Here is a 16,439-nt window from a genome sequence, read left to right on the forward strand (position 1 = left end):
CTCTGGACACTGGTAAATTCTATTTCCCGATGCCACAGAAGGAGGAATCTTTAAAATGTGTTAACAATTTTTTACTTTGAAAACAAACACACACCCTCCACTGATTTTATACAACTTCAAGCAACATAACATAAAAAAAAAAAAAAGGAAGAGGGAATATATGTATATTTTAATATTAATAAAACACCACTAAAAAAACCAGTCTGCCAACCCTTGCTGCAAACAGTTCAGAAAGTTCCTTCAAGTCATTTCAGCTAGGGTTTCATAGAAGACAGCCTCTAGAAAAATCTCTCCATTCTGGACAACAGTGTGATGGAAGCCACAGCCTGACGTGTATTAGTAAAACTGAAATAATGAGTAAGGGCTGTAGCAAATATGTTTGCTTCATACAAATCATACAGTTCATACATCAAACTTAAAAGTGCAATATGCTGAAGTGTCAGGGTACTATAGAATTACAGTATTGTAAAATTAGAAGAAGATTTCAGATATATGTTCTGGCCTATATTTTAATTTCTCCCACCAATTATTTTAATATTGTTCACTAGTTCACAATGCTTTATTAAAATTAAATTGCCTTTCTTTGTATATTCCAAGACACTCCCAAAATAGTATTATATTAAACAAAATCAACACAGAGTTCCTTCAGCACCTCTACTGTTTTTACATTTCTTTATTCACAATATTAACGGAATTCAAGTTTTAGATTAAATTTATTCCCAGTGGCAGTCTGAGGAATGGGAAATATGCAACAATTATCCAACAGGAAACATCTAAGTGTTCTGCTGTGACTTCCTTCCCACACACCCACTCCCAGAAACTGCCTGAAAAAAACCCACCCCAAAACCTGTAACAAATGCAGCAAATTTTCTGGTAGGAGCTAGCAGGAATACAGCACCTACACAGTTGGTTGCAGCATTGCTTTCTATTGAAAAAAAAAAAAAAAAAGAAACCAGTTTTTACCTCTCATGTCAAACTGACTAAACATCCTTCAGGTCAGATATGCTTTTTGGTTCCTAGAAAGGTGAAGTTCAAAAAGAAAAAAAAAAAAACAAACCCCACAAAACAAAAAAGAGGGGAAAAAGAAGGAAAAAAAGGCAACACCCACCCACCCCACCCCCCAGAAAAAGGCATGGCACACTTATAAGCCTTTCCTCTACCCTCAACATAGAGTTGCTTATCACACATTCCTCTTTACCAAGTACGTCTGGCACAAACAGTTGTTCAGACCAGGGGAAATACTTCCAAGGCAGTAAATTTGTAAAGATTGCTGAGGAGTTTTGTGAGACACTCTAAAAGGGAGCCTGGAGCTGTCAGATGAGCTAGTGCTCTACCTACCAGACTGGAATACAGCTGTCTACCTTTCCCACACGTGGAAATGCACTCCCTTCAGGTTTATTAGCAGTTCACAGCACTGATTTAAAAAGATTATTCTAATCCAGGTTAAAGAATTACTTCAGAAAACACAGTACGTATTAAAACCTAGTCCCTGGCTGTGGCTGCTAATAGGACAGAGTAAATAATCATCATTTCTTCAAATAAGCATACAAACATTAAAAGAACATTCACAATACTCCGATGAGTAGCCAAGAGCAATCTTTTACCAGTCCTGTCTTTGAAGGTGAAAGCGTATGTGAGAAGGGGAAAGAAGATGAGAACACAAGAATGAGGTTATTTCGCACGTTTTCAAATTCAATTGCTTAAGCTAATGCTTAGAAACTCAAAATTACGAAAGGAAAGAGGTTATGCACAAAAATCTGTGACAAGATTTTGTACCACTGAATCACTTTTAATTGGATTGAGAGATATTAAGTATTTTCGCCAACATCACCGAAGAAGTATTCAGCTTCTTGTGGATGGCTCTTTGAATCAGCTCAGCATTTAGCAGAAGCCAAAATGCCAAACAGCTTATTTACAAGTTAAGAGGAAAGAAATATAAAACAAAAAACATCATAATATAATTTCTATAAAGCTATTGTGTGATTACATTTTAATACTGTGTTCAGTTCTGATAGCCCTGTACTTCCACACCACAACAACAGCTAGAAAGTAAAACCAGACAAGAAGATACAGAGAAAAGAGTGCAACGGTGATCAGGGTATAGAATGGAATGTAACGTAACTGAACGGATTAAGAGTATTCATTTCTGAAGTTGCTTACAGAGCGGAAATATTATATACAAGGAAACGAACAGGCAGCACTTACTCTCCATTTCTTACACTACAAGGAGGCACACAACGTACAGACAGCAGGCTCAGAACAAAGTTCTGTACAACACACAACCATCTCTGGACCTCACTGCTACAGCGTTTTGTTGAGATAAAAACTGTAATTGCTTTCAAAAACACAGTCCACAAATAACACAAAGAATAGATCCACAGTGAGAGTAAATGTGATATTCCAGATGCAACCATTTCCCTATTGGAGCTTCTACTCTAAATTCACTCTTCTTCTAGCACACGCAGAAAGATTAACGAGATCTGCCACTCCTTCCTTTCCTGAGGCTCTTAGGACTGGAAATCAGAATGCCAAAGACAGAAACCATGCCAGACACAGTACTTTGTCTTAAAGTAAATTTAAAGAAAAGACTCTAGCTACATAGAACCTGCTGGCCTTTATATTAATGATTACAAAGACAAAAACCCCAAACAAACAAACAGAGAGGTGATACTTTTCAAGATAGCTACTAAAATAGCAGCATAGCTCAATGGTATGCCACCGACTTTATCCTTTGGCAACAGAAAGGAACACATAATAGACAAATCCTAAGAGTTAATTTACAAAGTGAAAAGAATGTTCTCCCCAATGGGAGGAAAAAAAAAAAAAAAAGGAAAAATAAAAAAGGATTTTGACTTTGTGCACACTTCAAACTGGACCCCTGTTAGAATTCTTAAAACTGCCTCACTAACTACAGAGATCATGGAGCTACTGCAACTCATAAGCAAAGGTATCTTTGAAGTCCCTCTAATTGATTATTATTTAATAAACATGTAGTTATTTAACAGTTTATAATAAGTCGCTAATTTCTCCTAACTTTTTTCCTAGTCATAGCTAGTCTCCACTGACTGAAAACATGGTATCAAATCTCTTCATCTATCCTCGTCTTGTAACAGCAGCCTGCAATCCAGGCTTGCCTTCTTTTGGGCTAGTGGTCAACAGGTTGTATTCCACCCGGAAGCCGGTAAGATGCAGATTATCGGAGGGACCTGCCCTGTTTAACATCTGTATCAACCAATAACATCTGATCTGGAGAAGGCATCACAGTGCACTCTCATCAGACTTGCAGATGACACCAAACTGGGACACACACACAATCGACACTGTCAAGGACACGACCGCCGTTCAGAAGGACTTAGGCTATAGGAACGAGCCAGCCTTCTTCAGAGATTCAGCAGCTCCTGCACCCAGGAAGCAAATGCCCCTTACAGCGATACAGGCTGGGACTGAGCAGCTGTGGAGCAGCTCTGGGGTCCTGGTGGGCAGCGAGCTGGCAGTGATCCATTGCCCTGGCTACAGAGAAGGCCAACAGCCTCCTGTATCAGCAAGAGCACGTCCAGCAGATGGAGGGAAGGGATTACCCCCTCTGCTCTGCACTCACTAGACTGCATCTCAAATACTGCAACCAGATCTGGTCTCCTAAGGCAAGAAAAACATCCACAAATGGGATCAAGTCCAGGGGAAGGCCATCACGATGGTTGGGAGCTGGAGCACTAGCCCTGTGAAGACAGGCTGAGGGACTGGGGTTTGTTCAGCCTGGAGAAAAGGCGGCTTCAGAAGGATGCAGCGGCAACCTGCCCCTACCTACAAGGTGTAAGTTGAAATAAGTTCAGCCTTTATGTAAGGGGGGGGGGAATTTCACCACAAGGACTGGCATGTGGTGGGACAAGCTACTCTGAGAATTTGTACCTGAGTAACTCTGTTCTCAAAGCTAACCACGCTTTTTACATATACTTATAAAATCTTTGCTATCCCCACACTTCCAAACCACGTGTGCACACATACATCTGTACTCACTCCTACTTTGCCTTCATTTCTTGGAGCTTAGAACTCCATCGTTGTGTATCTTGACTACGGAAAAAAAGATCTTTGTTATTTGCCTATATCACACCAAATACTCAGGTTCCGTAATGGATCTAACCTGGCTATCACAGCTCTGCTCTTCCTCCATGGTAGGCGTTCATGCCCCTTCTCTTTTACTTGTGCTGGCACTCATCTGACTGCATAGTAAGTCAAATCAAAGAACAAAACGAGTAGGAGAGATTTAAATTTTGTAATTTTTTTTTTTAAATAGTTTAGCTGCCTAACCAGTTTATCACTGGTACAAAAGTCCATGCAAGAGAGGGTTGAACCACTTGCAGTCCCAGTTCAGGTTGGTATGAACCAGTCATGAAACAGAGTCCCTAACAGATACTGAAATCCTGGTTCTTGATGGAGATCACAGGTAGTACTGTAACATCCGTGATTACTCCTCCTCCTCCTTACAATTAAGCTATTAAAACAGACAGATAAGACTAAGCAAAATTGGAGAGTTGCTTAACTACCTTATACAGTTTTATGAGTTGAAAGTTACGAGGCTGATTTTGGTAGGTTGAGGGGTTTTGGACTAACAACCGTAACTGGTTGCAAAGCCCTATTTTTGAGAAAAGGGAAGAAATTACAGAGAACAGCATTTAAGAAATGGAAATGGTTGTGCAATTAGGAAAATTTCTATTTATTGCAATACCTTGGTCTACTGGCTACTTGAATTTCAAAGCAGAACAACGTGCACCAGTGAGGTGCCCGATCCTGCAAAGGACACACAGCTTCACAGAACAAGCCAAGGAAACTTCCATGTGCATCCTCCTTCAACATCAAAGTCAAAGGCAGGCTTGCCATTGCCTTCAACAAGGCCAGAAGCAAACTTTGTAGGTGATTAACACTTCAGTTATCTGACTTTTGTCATGTTTGCCGAATTAAAACCTATAAAATATTTTGTCCTTTGGTGAGAGGTTTTACTTTGCCATTTTTACTTTTTTTTAGCCAAAACTAATAATTCCTTAATAAGGCTCTAGTAAGGAGAGTTTAAAAACGATTGCTAATGACACTGAAAAAACAACAATACTGTCTCAAATACTGAGCAGAGGCACTTTCATAGAAAACAACACCTAAGCATAAACAATTGATTAAACAGTAATCTCCCACGCTGTATATATCTTTTGTACTGGAAGAAGCAAGCTGCCATATAAGCAATGTTTCAATAAATTCAGCTGACTAGAAAGCTGCAATTTCACAGACTTCTGGAATTTCTCAGACACAGTATTTTTAAATGATTACTTCATAAAAATCACTTTAAGTATTTTGTTAGATGTAAAGTTTTTATACAATTCGAGTAATGAAAAACCTCAACATCAGCTCACACAGTGGAAATACACAGTCAGTCCTTTCCAAGATAAGCACTACATCTCCACTTGCCATTTATTATACTTTTAAACTGAATAGAGAAGATTGCTCTTAAGAGATAGCCCAGGTACAAACCTCTACTATCCAATTACTTATGTAATCTCTTTAAACTTCTCCATGGAAGTCTCCAACTATCTCTCATAAATCAATCTACATCAGTTGCTTTTGTGAAAAATCTTTAACATAAATATTAATACCGTGAGATGCTATTTTTCCTCCAATTCTACACGATATCCTTAGGTTCCTTTGGGAAATTACTTCATGTATCATTCAAGCTTTTAAAACAAAACATATCTGCTTGGAAGCTAGGCTTCTGACTCTCATCCTATAAACATCGGTCATCTAAAACAATTTCCAGAAGTATTGGAAAGCTTAAAAGTACGTGCACTGTAATTAAATAGCAGTCAAACTTCTAATCTGTTGAAAATGCCATTGGGTGCCTGCATGCATTTCAATGCTCTACAGTATATTAAATAAAGCAATGAAAACAAACACAAGGAAAATCAGTCAGAATATGTACAAGCATGGAGTTTGACCTAACAAGAGGACAGATTTTCAAGCCCACATCAGTGCAAGCAATTCTTTTTTAGCTTATCTGCAGGCACTCTGCATGGCTAAAGTTCTATTTTAGAAAGTACGTGAAAAGGTTAGGGAAGAAAGAGAGGACCGTGATTATTCACAGTCCAGCCAAAATCTGTTTTCTGTGTTTCAGACTCTGGGGATTCCATAGTAAATTTAAGAGAAAAAGCTGGAATTTCCTGATCTGGCAGATATAACCTAGGGTGGGGGAAGGATAATTCTCAAAAGAGCTTTCAAATGTGTGCTTGGAATTTTGCCGGACAGAACAATGATTGATTTAAATCAGCCATAAAAAGAGAGATTTGATCTTCTGTCAAGTCTTTGAAATGCTAGAAGTTAATAGGAATCATCAGTGCTGTGTGCTTGTTTAATGAAAAATCCATTCTTCTACATTTAGTTCTAAACATTTATAACGCACTTATGGGCTGATCATTTCATGCTTTCAGTTGTCCAGTACACCAAGTATCTCTTCCTGTGCCATGCTATGAAGAACTGAACTTTTATAGGCAAAACCAGTAAGGAAGGTAGGGTTTTGCAATAAAATAAAGCACTTGCATTCCTTCCTAAAGGTGATTGGCACAGCTTTTCGCTGACTTTTTCATTATACAGTAATTTTATCCTCTCCCAACCCAACTCATGTGTTTCATCACTTTTTACACTGAACAAATAGCGGACAAACTCTGCTCTCTATTGGAAGCCCAGGCGAAAGGGTCTGTCTTTTTTTCTGACTTCACTGCTTCATGCCAAAGATACAAAAAGCATTTCATTTTGCCCGCCACATTTTCCCTCCTTCACCTTACTCCTTTCTCTGTGTTAAAATCATTGTATTTCTATCACTTGTATTTACAATAAACAGATTATAACAATGTCTCTGGTTTGGTTTACGTAAATGTACATAAATAGCAGTATCACTTGAAAGAACGAGAGACATGCACCAAACAATACCAGAGCAGTCTCTGGGTACCAGTGGAGCAACACTACTGCTCATTTCTTAACATTACAGCATTTCAACCATTATTAGCATTTCTGCACCCACACATACAAGACACCCTGTCTAGAAGTGTTTTCTGGCTTCGAGAGTCTAATCGTAACAGCAGACATCTTTTATCTGGAATCCCAGAAACCACAGAAACCAGCCCACAACCCCCAAAAACACACAGAGCCACATTCAGTTTTGCTGCTGACATCTGGCTTCATTTGACCAAAGCCTGCAGAAGAAACGCATAGCCTTGTGCAGCGGAGATGAACAGAGTTTGCAAACTTAACGAACAGCGTTATCTTCTTGTTTTACCATGCCTGGGTTGTTCTTCCTGTTGTCTCTCTACAAAGCCAGCTGCTGGGAGATAGACAAGGAAGCAGCAGCGCTTGGTGACCCTCGCTGGCAGCCAAAGAATTAGTCTGGTTGATGGAGCGTGGCAATGTACTGTGCCAGCCGAAAAAAGCAGGCTAGAACATTTTTTGATCCTTTTACTGGGCTTCGGGAAGACAAAATCTCTTCTTTTCACAAATCTGACTAGGAAGCTTAATTGATGTCCAAAGGGCCTTTACCTTATTGACAGTCACTATGCTTAGGCTATGATTTAGGGTAGCCTAAATACTTGTGAAAGGGCTGTAACTGACAGCGTGCTGCAGTATGGATAACTGCTTCAGACAGAGAGGACATAGGCAGAATGATCCATGTGGCGTGATGCTCCCGTGACACTCCCACCATTAGGCAGAAAGACCATTAAGTGTGTCAGCAGAGCGGAGTGGGACAGAGTATAGCTTGCAGAGCATGATTCACAGTCACTAGATGCAGAATGAGGTAGAGAAGGGTCAGAGAAATACCTCCGCTGAGGTATGAGGGGATGTCCATAGCATGCAAACTCCTCCCTAAGACAATAACAAGAACTGAAGCACCCCAACCCTGACCTTCGCATCTTTGTTTCCTTCTGGTTTGCTTTCTCCAGCTGCTACATGCCTCAGCAAAAGAAAGCAGAAAGGGGAAAGCAATTTCCAAGGGCAAAGGTAGTGCAAACCACAGCTAGGGCCCTCTGAACTTGGTTTTTTGGGGATCTGCAAAGGCAGGCCTGGCCAAGCATGTCTTTGTGGCCCAAGAAGCAGAACTAACATGAACTGTACAGAGCAAATCCTGCTCCTCCTGCCAGTTGCTAACAATCCTAGTTGTGGTGTTAAGCTGCCAACAATCTAAATCGTATTGTGGACTTCAGGGCACTGAAAAATGTTGCGTTCTTCTGCTGCCATCAGCCTTACCTACCTTTTATTTATTCCATTCTATCATTACAGATGGAGTGATACATTTGAACAGGCTAAGACCCACTCTTTCCATCACACTATCTTCTGCTTAGTCACTCAAGCTATTTTCTGAATGAAAAGAGAAAAGACCAAATGCTATGAACAGAGGGCACAGAGGACATGGCAACTGAAGCTGGGAACTGCTGTTGATAAAAATCTGAGGAATTTATGGAGATTACAGATAGTCTTTGATTGGTTAAATACTTCTAGCGATAGGCATACCTCTCAATGCTATCTGAAGGACAACAATTAGATTTCGCAGGAATTTCTAAAGCATTGTTTCTTTTTATTTATTTGTATGCTTTTCCCCCCCGAAAATTTTCAAAGTGTTTCAATTTCCAAACTGAAACCTAGATTTTCCTGTCGCCTTGGGTTATGGCAGTTCAGGAAACAGGCCTAGGATGTTCAGGTACCTTCAGGGAAGATGGCTTTTCAATAGCATCAAGTCATTCTGAGCCAGGAAAGAGACTGGAATCAGATTCTTTCACATTCCAGACCAGTACCTTGACTAATAAGCAATAAAATCTTCCCAGTCTTTTACAATCCCAAAAGGGCCTCTGACAAAAATTTTTCATCAAAACAGAAGAACGGAACATTTTATACAGATTTATAAACACTGCAACTTCTGGAAAAAATTGTTTATTCAAATATTCCAACCAACTTCAACTGTCACTTTGTCTTACAACATACATTTTCTCTCTTTTCTTCTGCCTGTCTTGTTTTTCCACAGGAGGACATTTCACTGGACTGTCACTAACAAGTAGGACACTACTGCCATATCGATATTTTCAATAAAGTTCATTAAAGCAGTATTGCTTTTGTACACCACTATTATGGATGTCACTTGGAGCTTTCCCTGTGACAAATCTATCTCTTACAAATTAAGGAATTTCCAGTCCATCAGCAACTATTAGTATAATAATTATTCATTACATAATTTACAACTTCCAGTGGAAGAATAATGCAACATGAACTGCAACTTTATAATTTTTAAAAGAAGTATCTCGGTGTATCTTAGCTTGAAATGACACACTTTTTTTTTTAAACAAGAAAAGAATTAAAGATAGAATTACTATTCTTCCTAAAATTTCCAGAATCTAAGAAACAAAGCAAACCACGGAGCACAAAGAAGATTAGAAAATGCTAGGATCATCAAGAACCCCATGTAATTTAAAGGCAGCTTCAAGATAGCCCCCAATCAAACCAAACATGCAGCCAGCAGGCCAATTCTTTCAAGTATTCATCCACAGGTAGTAATTTAAAAAACAATCACAGTGGTGAATAAAAGCTGTTATGATCTATGAAGTACAGCAAGGTGCCACTCAGGAGAGTTGTTTTCAATCATCCATCTCTGAAAGTGCCTCCTGGAACAAACTTTAAAGTGTGTCCCTTCCAAAGTCACATTTGAAAGAACAGAAAAAAAATCCTAACCAGATGCTTCTAGTACTAGTAGTAGTACCACCTTTAACATTACATTGCAAATAACATAGCCCACAACACAGGTAACTTTAATAAACCAACCACTAGATGTAAAATACATTTTCCTCGCCAAATTCTAAAATTCGGGTTATTAGAAGTACATGCTAACTCCCAGGTGTTGGAGATCTATATTAATACCAAATAGAGCAGAGCTGGTCTTCAAAGTGAGAAAGGAATTTAATTTCTATACTTATGCTTCTAGGGCTGATAGCTAGAGCAAAAGGAAGCTTTAGACCATTTTATAACACTACTGAGGTGGACAGTGGTTCCGTTACTGTAATTATACTGCAAAACCTCCCACTACCTTCATAATTCCTATTCCAATATAGCACATTTCAGTCTCCTTTATCATTGCAGCTACTTGATCATCACCTAATTGTTCCATTAAAGGCACAGGTGTTTGGGATTAAGGACTTCATGTCAGTGTACAGTAAGAAGTACTTTCCTTGAATTTAAACAGATTATATCAACACATTACTTCTCTGAAACTAGTCTTTTTTCTAAAATACATTGTTTAGTTAATTTGATGATTTAACCCTGATAAGGCCACATTTACCCACATATGCCTAGTAAATAATAATGAAGGAAAGGCCAGTTATAAAATCCTGAAATATTTCTTTTTAGTAATAGCAGGCCAAAAAAAAAAAAAAAGGTAATCACAGAATAATGTACATGGGAAGGAACTTCTGGAGGTCATCTGGTTCAAGATGCTGCCCAAAGCATGACAACTCTGAAATCAGACCAGGTTGGTCTGAGTCATGCCCAAAAGCACTCAGGGCAGCCTGCTCTAGTGTTTACCCACAAATCCCAGTCTACACTGCCAACTTCTTTTGAGTCAGTAAATCACTGCAATTCCACTTGCAGTTATTTTTAAAGCTCTTCTGGAATACAGATTATATATTGGCCCATCTGTTTCAATATAATGAACAGTATAAATTCTACCTCCACTTTAAAACATTGTGGTTTCAATTTAAGAAAAATAAACTAATTTTCATCAGTTGCTTGCTGTTACTTTCACATACTTCAAGATTTGTATGCAAGACTAAAGTCAGTATTAATTCAGTACACATTCTGTACCTAATTTATCCTTAGTCTCCACATCATCCAGAGATCACGCTTGCACAAGATAAACTCTTCAGTACCAAAGCTTAAGGAAAACGATCCATCTTCACAGAGTTAAACAAAAAAAAAAAAAAGGAGGTAAATTCACTTTTCACTGATGAAGTAGTACTATATGCTTTTCTTGCGATATGACCTATAATGGGATTTTTTTTCATCTTTACTCTTGCTTATTTTAAGCCTTTCTACTCTGGTTCACAGCAGAGTTCCTAACAGCTGGGAGGAATGTCAAACAGAAACAAAAGGTGGAAAGGGAAATATCTTCAGCCTTTACTAGCACAGAATTTTCTTCACAAAATCAAACCTACAGTGTCTGCTAGTCTCATTTCTCCCTTTCATAAATTCATCTAAGCATCAGACCACCCAAACTGACAAGTGCCAGCTGAATACTGCCCCATTCATATCATATCATGAACCATTTTATTCTCTCAAAGAAAATTAAAGATATTTTCACATGAAAATCAAATATATCTCAACCAGATAGCCAAAACTGAAATACAGTAACACACCAATTTGTTTCTCTGAAATAGAACAGTGAACATGGGTTTTGTAAAATTCTGGGTTTGCTTCTTTTTATCACAAAAAAAATGTTAAACAGACTGTTGATTATATAGATTCTCTGCCCACTGTCCTTTCTTCCAAATTAGTATCTGATTTCCATTAGCTGGTATATTCTTGGGATATTTCTACAGCAGATCCAAAGGTCTCAACACTACAGATAAAAAACCTGTCCCTAAATTGCCTAGCTTGGACCTTGATGAGCTTATCTACAGCAGCAGGAAGTTTATTTACCCTCTTTATTGATTAGCTCAGAATCCTGAGTTCAATGTAGACATTCTTGAAAAGAAATAGATCGCTCGCCATAGGAATGGGCAGTTTGAAAGATTTTGCCATCCCAATGTTCCTTTTTAACTTCATCATCAACCAATGTCAGGCTGACTGACAGCCAAAGGAGATACCCTGAAGAGATAGGATAGCACTTCTCTGAGGAGAAAGGTCGCACTCTTTGGCTACATCTCAACTGGGAAAGGTGGGGTTTGGGAGTGCTTACAATCTCCTGAGTTGCCAGGCACTCTGTAATTAAGGAAACTTGGTTAAGTACCAGTCCCACCTCTCAGTACTGACTTCTGGATCAGATGGGCCAAAAGAGAGCTACGACCTATTCTGGTTAGGACTACAGTTCAGGCAACTGCGAAACTAAGTTTCCAGGGTATGTATGTCCTGACACACATACTTCTGTTTAGATGTAACCATTCTTAAGTCAGGGCCAAACCTCATCTTGGCACTAGGAGCCACTGTAAGAAGGAGAAGCTGCAGAAAAGATTAGTATGAAATCTCTCTCCCTCTAACTCTCTCACCAAGAGTTTAAAACCAGCTAGTTCAACAATTGCTAGAGATCAGAGTATTCACATGACACGAAAGGTGGAAGAAGAGAGCCCAAGAAAGATTATAAACGTTGTGCAGTGGAATACCTCCAACCAGAGCTTGCTATCTAGCACAAAGAACACATCTACAGGACAAAAATATATCAGGTTTCACACATTTCTCTGCTTACAATATTGTTTGCTTTTAATAAAGCATATGCACAGGTGACTTCCTGTGGAGAGATGAATCCCATGTATTGGTCTAAAAAGCTGAGAAGAAGTAATGTTTCCCTTTAAGCTTACTACCCTTCAAAATTTTTGCAAGTATCCAATCATCTTGTGTTTAAAGTTTAGTATTCCATTCTTAAAAGTTTTTCATGTAATCAAAATACCCCCATCAGGACATCAGCATCATCAAGGCCACATGAAACCTTTCATGATAACTGAATATTACTGTGTTCATCATCAGTGCGACATCAGGTTTAAACATCACTGTGTGTCTTAAACAGATGGAAACTATCCACACCTGAGGGAAAAAAAAAAAGAGAGCGTTCAGATGAAGTTCTAATACTGGCCATTTAAAAAAAAATATCATCTTTTAAAGTATTACAAAACAGCTATTTATGACAGCTTATTCCCCAAAGACCTGTTAGAAACCTTATCTCAATAAGTAATGACAGTACTGCCACAAGGAGGGTCCTCTGATAAATACTGTCACCCCCTCAACACCAGACATCTGCAGTGAAAGTGTTTCACAAGAGCCTCACACAGCTGGCTGAAGCTGCTTAACTATCCAGTACACCTGCCAAATTGAGAATAAAATTAAAAATGAAGTGTTGATCATGGGAAACTGCTTTGGTTTTCCTTTTATTTTTTTTTAAACTAAATACTCTTCATTACATTTTTAAAACACCAGCCACATTAGGCACCACAACGATGATGTCTAGAAAGAAAATACCTTACAACTTTTCAGCAAAACCTGACTGACAAAGAAAGGACATGAAACATCAAGAATAGGAGGTTCTAAAGATTTTTAATACAAAACCCTTAACTGTTCTGCATTTGTCCTCGAAGTTTATTTTCTGGCCAAAATTTTGCCTGGAAAAATAAAATTTTGATAGCTTTTATGTATTCTGAGCAAATGGGCCAGCCAGGTCCTAAACACAAATCATCAGCCCACCACAGTACAGAAGTCCATGGCTCATTTTAGGTCATTGTAAACCCTGCTAGCAAGCGAGGCGCAACAGTAACGAGACAAGCAAACAAGAACATAAGCAAGAACCAAAAAGCCTAGTCTGTATCTCCATAATAATGTGTTTTCCTGTAAGCAATTCACCTTCTCCACCATAGCATCGTTAATTTAGCTAACACAGCAGTGTAACCAATTAACAACTCCTTAGCAAACCTCAAACTTCAGTTCACTAAAGTCTTTTTCTCAGAGTAGATACAAAAAGAGGGCCTAGAGATTATAAATAACAGGAAAACCAGAAAAGAACATGCAAAGCTCAGAAACTTGAGAAATCATCTGTTTACTGCGTAAGTTCCTGTGTACTAAGCCTTACTTACTGCAGTAGTAAACCACTGACAGCACTAGCCTGGCTAAAAGGCTTATGCTGTTTGTGTGCTTTGCCACATCCCATAATTTCTCTAGTCATTTGAACACTATTTCAGGAATGTCCTGGAGAGGTCTCGGATGATTATTCACAGCCATAGCATTCTACTATTCACCAGAATGATTGTAAATGTGTTAACAGTTCATTTCAAACATTGCAATACTCACAACATGACAGAAAGGGGTCTTTGCTCCTTGTCAGATTCCTGTCTTGAATTGCATCCTCTTATGTACAATCATTTACTACTGAATGCTTCAGCAAAATGTATTTTAAATATTTAATACATCCATTCCAAATGATCCTTCTTCATGCTGTAAGCCACTAAAATACCACCTCAGCCTGCTGCTTCTGTGCAAAACAAAGCTGGCAACTGCAAAAGAATGTGGGAAATATGAGAAACTTTGGCAAAACTCCTACTGTCCAGGAACATTAAGATATGGAAACACAGAAAAAAAGACCTCAGTTTCTGAGGCTTCTCTATAGGTCTACATTCCAATCCAGTACATTAAAGGAAACACTATTATTTGCTTCAGAAGGGTGAAATTCAAGACAGACCCTCAGAGATCTCATCTGAGCAGTATCCTGTTTTCTCTATTTCACTCTGACTCCATGGACATTCCAATTCCAGTTTTGGCAGTTTGTCACTCTGTTCACTCTGGAATTTAGTACTGAATAGTTTTGTGTCTTAAACTCATACTGTAGCTTATTTTGCAAATGTCTCTGACAGAAGCCCATAGCACTCCAAACCAGAATTGTTCACCACTGTAAAATTCCATCCAAACTAAAAAAAAAGGGGGGGTGGGGGGCAATGGTAACTGCAGGTCTCTGCACTAAAAGTCTCAAGCAACAAAAATAACAAAATACCATTTAGGTCAGATCCTGCAGACAATAAAACTGTCCATTACTAGAAATGTGATTAAAATCAATGCAATACCTCAGGGAAAAAAAAAAAAAAACAACAAAAAAACAATCATATGTAACACTTGCAAGGTCACGCTTGAAAATTTATCACAAATTGCTGTACAAGATGGCATAAAACATTAAGACAGCACTGACAGAATGAGCTGAAAAGGTCTTGATTTTTCTTTTTTGTGAATACACTGAATATACACTGTATAGGTCTTGGGAATATGGGGGACAGATTTGATGGACAGTGGGCTTAGGAACCCCTGGGAATACAACCCTGAGGGTACATATGGGACTTAAGGCACATCCATGACCTAACTTCTATTGAAGTTTTAACATCAAATTAAGAACAGAAGTAATGTGTTAATACGTTCCTACCCAGACATCACTTCCTAAAGAAAATAAGCTACTAAGCTCCTAAACTTCTAAAGGCTCCTAAGTTTCTCACAGGATGCTTGCCATATCTCTGTGAAGATAATTTAAAAAATTAAATTACATTATTTGGTGCTGTACCAAGAAATTATGTATACAAAGATACTTCAAGCTGAGTAGTCACAATGTAACCCAAGACAGCAAAAGTGTTTTAAAATGTAAACCAAGCCCCAATTAACAACACACATTTGACAAGAGAAGTACAAGTACACTTAAAGGTGGTCATTTATCGAACAGAAATATCACTTGGCTCACAAGGAAATTTTGTATCGCACGCATCTCAGAATAAAACACAAAAGATTTAATATAGGTCAAAGCAGCTTTATAAGCAACAGTAACCACAGATTATTTCACGGAAGCAAAGTCCACTAGATTCCATTACATGTCCCACTTTCCCCATTGCCCTCCCAAAAGCAAGAGAAACATGCAAATGTTCCCTGCCTTGTTCAGCTCCCAGCTACTCCGGCCTTACTGCGCTATAAACCTTTCCCCATGACAACTGGTCTCCACTGGATCTTTACGGACAGAAACCAAAACCAGCACCCCCTGGTCAGGCTCTGCATTGGTCAGGCTACAACTGGGGAGAGCAGCAAGCACCTAGAGGTCTTACGCAGCCAGAACAGCTCATGAACAAGAATCAAATCACAGGATGAGACTGTAATCATTTGCTACATAACAGCATTTTAAAAATCTAGTTCATTTGCTAATAAAGGTATTTTTAAAAATATCTAGTTCATAAATCTGAATTGCATCTCTTTCTTTGACGCACAGTAACTGTTTATTAACAGACATTTTGCACAGGGTTATTTCTAACAGGAATTTAGGGTTTTCATAGAGGCATCCTGTTAACACCGGTGAAAAGGCAGAAAGCTGTAAATCTACCTAAACTTTTTTAGCATAATCAAGGAAATCTGATTTAAGAATGGACTAGGCTTTGAATAAGAGTACTCTTTCTCAGTCAGATCATCAGACCATGAGACAGGCACTTCTGGACTAGACTACAGTTTATCAATCCACAGTGTGAAACAAAGGAAAAAAATCCACCCCATTGTTTCCTCATCAAGAGCAAATAAATGTCTTTCCCTGACAATTTTCTGCAGTCCACCACAGACAGCGAGCAAGGCTAAAATGCCCACTTTTTCAGCTGAAGTGGGCCATACCTCCTCTCCTGGAAGTTTTAGAGATCCACACAGCAAATCACCCTATCCTCCAA

At 38.7% G+C, this 16,439-nt stretch overlaps 1 protein-coding gene across 3 annotated transcripts in view; it reads right to left on the bottom strand.

The window, feature by feature from the left end:
- The window catches only part of WWC2 (WW and C2 domain containing 2), a 104,754-nt gene that overhangs the window by 79,004 nt on the left and 9,311 nt on the right, over window positions 1–16,439 (bottom strand). The window lies entirely within an intron of this gene.

The sequence above is a fragment of the Falco biarmicus genome, chromosome 1 (genome assembly GCF_023638135.1).
Source record: "Falco biarmicus isolate bFalBia1 chromosome 1, bFalBia1.pri, whole genome shotgun sequence".
NCBI lineage: Eukaryota > Metazoa > Chordata > Aves > Falconiformes > Falconidae > Falco > Falco biarmicus.